Source organism: Pseudophryne corroboree, chromosome 3, assembly GCF_028390025.1.
Source record: "Pseudophryne corroboree isolate aPseCor3 chromosome 3, aPseCor3.hap2, whole genome shotgun sequence".
Classification (NCBI taxonomy): Eukaryota; Metazoa; Chordata; class Amphibia; order Anura; family Myobatrachidae; genus Pseudophryne; species Pseudophryne corroboree.
In genome coordinates this window covers 560293314-560302693 of record NC_086446.1, presented here as the reverse complement: position 1 = coordinate 560302693, position 9380 = coordinate 560293314, and the positions used below count along the sequence as shown (strand labels likewise).

At 51.1% G+C, this 9380-nt stretch overlaps 1 long non-coding RNA gene across 1 annotated transcript in view; it reads left to right on the top strand.

Annotated features, from left to right (window-relative positions):
* Positions 1-1259: 1259 nt before the first annotated feature.
* The window catches only part of LOC135058021 (uncharacterized), a 134774-nt gene continuing 126653 nt past the window's right edge, over positions 1260-9380 (top strand). Inside the window, exons 1-2 of the long non-coding RNA XR_010244539.1 lie at positions 1260-1351; positions 4286-4359. This is a non-coding gene — a long non-coding RNA (uncharacterized LOC135058021). The remainder of the gene's footprint in view (positions 1352-4285; positions 4360-9380) is intronic.

The window sequence follows — 9380 nt, the reverse complement described above, 5'->3', positions numbered from 1 at the left end:
CAGCCTAAATAGATAACTGCCATGTAGTTATCACACACTATACCAATGCTTCAGGGAGAGGAGCGATTTTTTACAACTACATGTCCATGAAAATTTTTGAAAAGCCCTACGACTCATGCGTTACACAGTGTATGCAGAAAGATTCTGTTTTGATTGAGTTAAACAATATAAAAATTTAGAAAAATGATGGAAGTTGACTGGGAAGTAGCTACTAGTGCACGCAAAAATGGGCCATTAGGTGGGCGTATTATGTGAGTGTTGTGGGCGTATCAATGCAAGAGGCTGAATTCACAGACAAACAGCAGCAAGCAAAGGAGGTGTGGTCAGATGGAAACAATGCACTTTTCTTGGGTCTGGTGCAAGTTTCGATGGTGTGACTGATGGTGGCATATAAGGATGCACCAATCGACATTACACCATACATTTATGTTAAGTGGGCATTTGAGTCCTTGCCCATCCGGCCGAGGGAATGAGTTTGTAGGCAATTTGCATAAACTCACAGAGTGAATACCTCCGATAGATGCTGCTCCGTGTACTTTATTTGTAGTGTTAGAGCCAAATGAATGCACTCAACTAGGAGCATAAGTTCATCCCACTTGCCTAGACGCAAGTAGGAGTTTGGTGCCCCCCCATAAAAAAAGAGAAAACAAATGAAGTGATAACGCTCTCAGCTGGCCTACAGGAACCAGAGCTGCAAGGAAATGGCAGGACTCCAACTAAAGGATTTACTTGATCACCCCCAAAAGGACTTTGCACTGCTGGGAGCATTTGCCAATCGATTGACCATGTGGGGGACTTATTGTGAGCCATGGATGCCTTGGGTGTCTGCATGCCAGAGTTATCCACCAGCTGTGTCTCACTGATGAGAGACCAGGGACGTGTAGTCAGGGGAGGCAGAGCCTCACCTGTCAGGCTCCCTGTCATACTCAGAGTTCTCACTATGATTGGGAGAACAGAAAGAACATATTTACAACTTACAGTATAAGCATCTTTATACTAATGCAATCATCTTTATAGATAAAACTTACCAGAGTTGCAGGGCTCCTTCAATTGCAGGGAGAGATAGAGAGCAGGCAGCAGCACCTCAGTCTCATCTCTCACACTGTCAGACACTGCCTGTACAGATGGGCAGGGCTACACAGCGGCCAATCAGACCGCAGAGAACAGAGAAATGTGAGGCATGCCTCACAGTGGGGGCGTGTGTGAGCTCTAATGGACAGCTCAGATTGGTCATGTGACCAATCCAGGAAGTGCAGGAAGCCAGGAAGACCGGAGCTGAGCAACATGGCAAGGGAGGAGGGAAATGGGGAACCACAGTGCCAGCAGCAGCAGCCGGTGCACAGTGACTGAGGTTAGTAGCTGCCAGAACCTGAACTCTGTGTGTGTCAGGAATCTGTGTGTCTGGCATCTGTGGTGAGTACGGGCACAGGACTCTGTGTATACCTCCCAACATGACCCTCTCCAGGAGGGACAGAATGCTCTGCTCCTGAACGTTCCTCTTTATTTATGATTGCCATCACCTGTGTTGAAACACCTTTCTTATCCATTAACCTGTTCAAAACAGGTGCCGGCAATCATAAATTAAGAGAAAAGTCCAGAAGCAGAGCATTGTGTCCCTCCTGGATAGCGTCATGTTGGGAGGTATGCTTTGTGTGTGTGTTATCTGTAGTGAGTGTGGGGACAGGACTCTTTGTATGTGTGTTTGTGTGTGTGTGTGGCATCTGTAGTGAGTGTGGAGACAGGAACTCTGAGTGTGAGTGTGTGGCATCTGTAGTGAGTGCAGGGACAGGTGTGTGCGTGGCATCTGTAGTGAGTGCAGGGACAGGTGTGTGTGGCGTCTTTAGTGAGTGCGGGGACAGGTGTGTGTGGCATCTGTAGTGAGAGTGGGGATAGGTGTGTGTGGCATCTGTAGTGAGTGCGGGGACAGGTGTGTGTGGCATCTGTAGTGAGTGCGGGGACAGGTGTGTGTGGCATCTGTAGTGAGTGCGGGGACAGGTGTGTGTGACATCTGAAGAGAGAGCGGGGACAGGTGTGTGTGGCATCTGAAGAGAGAGCGGGGACAGGTGTGTGGCATCTGTAGTGAGTGCGGGGAAAGGTGTGTGTGGCATCTGTAGTGAGAGTGGGGATAAGTGTGTGTGTCATCTGTTGTGAGTGCGGGGACAGGTGTGTGTGTGTGTGGGGGGGGGGCATCTATAGTGAGTGCGGGGACAGGTGTGTGTGGCATCTGAAGTGAGAGCGGGGATAGGTGTGTGTGGCATCTGTAGTGAGTGCGGGGACAGGTGTGTGTGTGTGTGTGTGTGTGTGTGTGTGGCATCTGTAGTGAGTGTGGGGACAGGTGTGTGTGGCATCTGTAGTGAGTGCGGGGACAGGTGTGTGTGGCATCTGTAGTGAGTGCAGGGACAGGTGTGTGTGGAATCTGTAGTGAGTGCGGGGACAGGTGTGTGTGGCATCTGTAGTGAGTGCAGGGACAGGTGTGTGTGGAATCTGTAGTGAGTGTGGGGACAGGTGTGTGTGGCATCTGTAGTGAGTGTGGGGACAGGTGTGTGTGGCATCTGTAGTGAGTGCGGGGACAGGTGTGTGTGGCATCTGTAGTGAGTGCGGGGACAGGTGTGTGTGGAATCTGTAGTGAGTGCGGGGACAGGTGTGTGTGGAATCTGTAGTGAGAGCGGGGACAGGTGTGTGTGGCATCTGTAGTGAGTGCGGGGACAGGTGTGTGTGGCATCTGTAGTGAGAGCAGGGACAGGTGTGTGTGGAATCTGTACTGAGCGGGGACAGGTGTGTGTGTGGCATCTGTAGTGAGTGCGGGGACAGGACTCTGTGTGTGTGGGGACAGGTGCGTGTGTGTGTATTATCTGTAGAGAGTGCGGGGACAGGTGTGTGTGTGTGGCATCTGTAGTGAGTGCGGGGACAGGACTCTGTGTGTGTGGGGACAGGAGCGTGTGTGTGTATTATCTGTAGAGAGTGCGGGGACAGGTGTGTGTGTGTGGCATCTGTAGTGAGTGCGGGGACGTGTGTGAGTGTGTATGTTTGGCATCTGTAGTGAGTGCAGGGACAGGTGTGTGTGTGTGTGTGTGTGTGTGTGTGTGTGTGTGGCATCTGTAGTGAGTGCGGGGACAGGTGTGTGGAATCTGTAGTGAGAGCAGGGACAGGTGTGTGTGGCATCTGTAGTGAGTGCGGGGACATGTGTGTGTGCCATCTGTAGTGAGTGCGGGGACAGGTGTGTGTGGAATCTGTAGTGAGAGCAGGGACAGGTGTGTGTGGAATCTGTAGTGAGTGCGGGGACAGGTGTGTGTGTGTGTGGAATTTGTAGTGAGAGCGGGGACAGGTTTGTGTGTGTGGAATCTGTAGTGAGAGCGGGGACAGGTGTGTGTGGCATCTGTAGTGAGTGCGGGGACATGTGTGTGTGCCATCTGTAGTGAGTGCGGGGACTGGTGTGTGTGGAATCTGTAGTGAGAGCAGGGACAGGTGTGTGTGGAATCTGTAGTGAGAGCAGGGACAGGTGTGTGTGGCATCTGTAGTGAGTGCGGGGACAGGTGTGTGTGGCATCTGTAGTGAGTGCGGGACAGGTGTGTGTGGAATCTGTAGTGAGAGCAGGGACAGGTGTGTGTGTGGCATCTGTAGTGAGTGCGGGGACAGGACTCTGTGTGTGTAGGGACAGGTGCGTGTGTGTGTGTTATCTGTAGAGAGTGCGGGGACAGGTGTGTGTGTGTGTGGCATCTGTAGTGAGTCCAGGGACAGGTGTGTGGAATCTGTAGTGAGAGCAGGGACAGGTGTGTGTGGCATCTGTAGTGAGTCCAGGGACAGGTGGGTGTGTGTGGCATCTGTAGTGAGAGCAGGGACAGGTGTGTGTGGAATCTAGTGAGAGCAGGGACAGGTGTGTGTGTGTGACATCTGTAGTGAGTGCGGGGACAGGACACTGTGTGTGTGGGGACAGGTGCGTGTGTGTGTGTGTTATCTGTAGAGAGTGCGGGGACAGGTGTGTGTGTGTGTGTGGCATCTGTAGTGAGTCCAGGGACAGGTGGGTGTGTGTGTGGCACCTGTAGCGAGTGCGGGGACAGGTGTGTGTGTGTGGCATCTGTAGTGAGTCCAGGGACAGGTGGGTGTGTGTGGCATCTGTGGTGAGTCCAGGGACAGGTGGGTGGGTGGGTGTGTGTGTGGCATCTGTAGCGAGTGCGGGGACAGGACTCTGTGTGTAATCTGTAGTGAGTGTGAGGACAGGACACTGTGTGTGTGGCTACAGTAGTAAAACATAGTGTACAGATATGTTCCTGCTCTCCCTCCCCAGGTGCTGCTGAATCTATCACTGATGACTGTATTGCCCTGTGTAACCTGCTGCACCAGGCCAGCGATGTTCTGCAGGTAAGGGGGCAATGGGGGCACCTCACCCAAAAGTTAGTATTCAACAGTTTACTCACAACACTTGGGTGATGGCTGTGACCTGGCTATTACTGTATGTATGTTCTCCCTGTGTTTGCATGGATGTAGTGCAGGGACGTAACAGTTAAATTGTGTAGGAGGTGAGGCTCCTGGCACTGAGAGCCACCATTTGTGCCTCCCCAACTCTGACTTCACCGCACGTCACTGCGAGAGACGACAAATAACCCGCAGGGCGGGGAGCGTTGCCTAGCTACGGTATACAGTCTAACAGCAAGCAGCTTCGGCTTTCACAAACAACGGCCGGGGAATAAGTAAGCAGGTGAGAAATAGGCATGTACTGCCACGAACAACACTAACCAGTGCCGGTATATTACACATTGGATAAGCTTTTCATTCATCCATTCTTCATACAGCAATAATGAAATGCACATGAGAATGCGAAGGACAGTTTATAGCATTGCCTGAAGCAGTGAGTTAATCAAATTTCTGTAGCAGGGTAAACTGGGTTCCACAGGGAATAACATCGGGGTGTAGAGTAGGATCTTGATCCGAGTCACCAACAGGCTAAAAGCTTTGACTGTTCCCAGGATGCATAGCACCGCCTCCTCTATAACCCCGCCTCCGTGCACAGGAACTCAGTTTTGTAGTTGGTGCCATGCAGTGCAGGCAGACAACAGGCAGGGCTGCTCCAAGTAGCCCTCAGAAGAGCTTTTTTAAGTGAAAATTGAAGAATTCAAGGGCTGTAGCAGAGACACTGTGGGTGTTAGATGTCAATCAGACATCTCCTGCTGCAGCTCCATCACCTCCCCCAGCGGCGCCGTATACTCCCGCGCCCTGGTTGCCGGATACTTACAGTGGAGGCTCCGGTTTCAACATACAGGCACACACACCACCTCAGTCTCCAGGATCGCGTGGCCGCACTCTGTTATGAACCACAGGTAGTGGTTCATTCCTATTTTATGTTTATAGTTCTCTTGCCGGCCAGGATTTCCCTTTTCTCTAGTTTAGAAGGCTCTTGTTTGCTGCCGGTGGTGAGTCTGTGTAATTGCAGCTTGTTCCCATGTGTTCAGCCTCACCTGTCTGTTAATTGCACCTCTCAGTTGTGCAGCAGGGCAGCTGCACGACATAATTAATTAGGACTCTCTGTTATATTCTGGCTCAGTGCAATACACAGACGCTGGTGATAGTTCCAGAGTTCTTGAGTTCTGAGCTAGTCCCTGCCAGTTCCTGAGCTCCTGTCTAGCAGTGTCTGTCTAGCTGCTTCCAGTGTCGGTTCCAGTGTCTGTTCCAGTGTCTGATCCCGTGTCCTGCCGTGAAGCATTCCTGTCCAGAAGTCCTGTGGCTTTGTCTGTGCCTGGTCGAGTATCTGGCTTCTTGGTGTCCACCGGTCTGTCGTTTGGGATACTGCCTGTCCTCCGGTTCTGAGAGTCTGTGTCGGCTACATTGGGGGTTCCTGTCCATTTGCCAGTATTTGTACCGGTTCCGTGAGTAGCGGCTTTGCCGCGTCCGTCGGCCTAGGCCGCAGTATTCTTTGGTTATATTTGTTACTGGTGTTTTGCAGAGGGTTCTGCTTATGCTGTCACCACCGGTACACAACAGTATTGTGTCGGCGTGTGGACAGCATTTCCTTTGTTGTTCTTTTGCTTTGGCGGCGTGCCGCACATATATTTAGTTTTAGGGTTGTTAGTAGCCCCTAGCCTTCTGTTTGCTTTAGTTAGAGGTCCCCTTGTTATTATCCTGTCTCGGTTCACGCCTTGTCTCACTCTAAGACCTGGGGGCATCGGAGTTGGGCAGACCTAATCCGCCCTTCAAACGCGGCTGCCGTGGGCCCAAGAAACCATAGTCACTCAGGCGTGAACTGACCACACGGGTGAAACAATGGAGGTAGGGTGCTAGGGGCTATTTCCACACCATACCTTATTTCAGCGTCACGTTCTGGTGCTCTGGACTCACTACGCAACATCTCCCTTGTTCTGAGCACCAGGAACCTAACATTATCACCAGCCCTACAACAAAAAAGAAACAAAGCTAAATAGTAGTTTTTTTTCTTTTTTGGTCCAGTGTCTTGTCTAGAATTCAGTGTGCAGAATCCAGTCCGGTGTTTAGAATCCAGTCCTGTCTAGAATTCAGTGTTTAGAATCCAGTCCGGTGTTTAGAATCCAGTCCAGTCTAGAATTCAGTGTGCAGAATCCAGTCTTGTCTTGTCTAGTTTAAAAAAAAAATCCAGTCCAGTCTTGTCTTGTCTAGTCTAGTTTAGTCTTGTCTTGTCTAGTTTAAAATCCTCCTATGCCAACTATGCAAGCCCTGCAGGCATCTCTCTCAGCCCTGAACTCTGCTTTCAGTGCTTTGAAACCGAGCGACTGGAAGTTTTGCAGCAATCCTTAAAGCAACTGCAAAACCTTCTGACTAAAATATTGCTTATCTTGGCAGAAGTTCTTGAGAGTTCATCTACCTCTAAAGAGACTCTTGCTCACAATATGGTGACAAGAGAATCCTCAGGTTCAGTTGGAGAGAAAAAGTTTAAAAGTTTTCTGCGGCCCAGGCTCTCAGAAGAGGAGCGTCTGCGTCGCAGAAACTTAAATTTATGCCTATATTGTGGGGGTTTAGGCCACTATCTGCAGACCTGTGAGTTGCGCAAGCCAAAGTGTGGCGACAAGTCCTGCCCTCTGGCCAAGTTGAGTCAGGATACAAGACCTACTCCTGTCTCTACTGTGGCAGAGGTACTTGTCACACAACCCACACTAAAAAGCACTCTGTCCTATAATTGGGGTCCTTGGGCTAGGGAGCCCCGTTATAGATTCAGGAACCAGAGGAGAATGTTTCTCTCCTCTCTTGATTTTCCTGTTGAAGCAGAGTTGCAAACCCCTGGAGTGGTGCCCGATGCCCAGGGTCCTGGAGCGGTGCCCGATGCCCAGGGTCCTGGAGCGGTGCCCGATGCCCAGGGTCCTGGAGCGGTACCCGATGCCCAGGGTCCTGGAGCAGTACCCGATGCCCAGAGTCCTGGAGCGGTACCCGATGCCCAGAGTCCTGGAGCGATACCCGATGCCCAGAGTCCTGGAGCGGTACCCGATGCCCAGAGTCCTGGAGCGGTACCCGATGCCCAGAGTCCTGGAGCAGTACCCGATGCCCTGGGTCATAGAGGGACATCGAATATTATAGCTCTGGTGTCAATACCAGAAGGGGTCTCAGAAGCTGTTACCCCAGGTAGGGACTTGAAAAGCGCAACTCCAGAGAAGGTGTCTAAAACCATAGTTCTAGAAGGGAACTCGAGAAGCAAAACCCCAGAAGGGATCTTTGAAGTAATATCCCCAAGTGGGGTCTCGAGAGACACAGCCCCAGAGAAGGGTCTAGAAGTCGCTTCCCCAGGAAAGGACTCAAGAGGCATAGCGTTAGTGGAGGTTCTGAAGGTTATAGCTTCAGCAAAAGTCCTGGAAGTCATTGTCCCGGGAGAAGTTTCGATAATTATCGACTCAGAGAGGGAGGCTGACGGCCCGGTCCCAGAGAGGGAGGCTGACGGCCCGGTCCCAGAGAGGGAGGCTGACGGCCCGGTCCCAGAGAGGGAGGCTGATGGCCCGGTCCCAGTAAAAGAATCCGAGGTGCTGCCCCCAGCGGGGTTCCCGAAGGCCACTGCCCCAGAGGGGGTTCTGAGGGCCACTGCCCCGGGTGGGGTTCAGAAAGTCACTACCCCGGGTGGGGTTCAGAAAGTCACTGCCCCGGGTGGGGTTCAGAAAGTCACTGCCCCGGGTGGGGTTCCGAGGGTCACTGCCCCGGGTGGGGTTCAGAGGGTCACTGCCCCGGGTGAGGTTCCGAGGGTCACTGCCCCGGGTGGGGTTCCGAGCGTCACTGCCCCAGGTGGGGTTCCGAGGGTCACTGCCCCAGGTGGGGTTCAGAAAGTCACTGCCCCAGGTGGGGTTCAGAAAGTCTCAGCCTCGAGTAAGGTCAGTAGTGACCAGGTCCTAGCAAAGCACTCTAGTCAGTCAGATGGGAAGGAAGCAGATCCTGACTCTGTTGATATCTCAACATCTATAATCTTTGATGGGGACTTAGTCCAATTTCTGGCGCTTTACAAACACTATTACATCATTATGTTGTCTAGACCATTTCTGGGCATCACTTCAGAGAACCTTGTGCTCTATCTGATATATTCCTTTAGAGGGGAGCCTTTTGAGTGGGCATCCAATTTAATGAAAACTGAAGATCCCATTCTTCAGGATCCCCCAGCATTCAGTGATGCAGTTATTAAAAGATATGGTTCCAAAGAAATTGGTTCAGGTTCCTCTAGGTCACCCGTCTTATCTGCTGAGAGTTCACCGTATACTGTAAACTCGGCACAAGAGTCTCAGCCCGTTGTTTTGACTGCAGGATGTGCTTTTCTGTCTTCTTCTAATAGTAGTACTTTGCCTGAAAGTTCAGCTCCCAAGGTTAAGAAACCAATCTCTGATTTGAACCCAGTTTTGCTGGGAGGTACCATCAGTTCAGACAATGTTTGGGGAATTACCTTGGTCAGACCTCAAGAACTTTGTAAAAATAATAAGAAGAAAAAGAAATAATTATTGACTCTTGCCTTGATATTTAATTAAAAAAAAAGATTTTTTTTTCTCCTTGTCTTGTGTCCAGTGGCCACCGTCAAAGGGGGGGGGGGGGGGGCACTGTTACAAGCTGTTGCCACAGCTTGTTTCTGTTTTCTTGCCTGTTAGACCAGTGTGTCAGGTTTTTTTTGTATCCCTTGTTTTGGAAAGTCTGAATTTTGGGGTCCGTTGACCCCTCCTCAAGGGGGGGGTACTGTTATGAGCCACAGCTGTGGCTCATTCCTGTTTTGCATTTTGGTTATGTATTTTATGTTGTACTTCTGTTTCTGTTCCCCGTGGGTGTCATGGGGTGTTCGGAGTCCACCATTAAGGAGAGGGTACGGTTATGAACCACAGGTAGTGGTTCATTCCTATTTTATGTTTATAGTTCTCTTGCAGGCCAGGATTTCCCTTTTCTCTGGTTTAGAAGGCTCT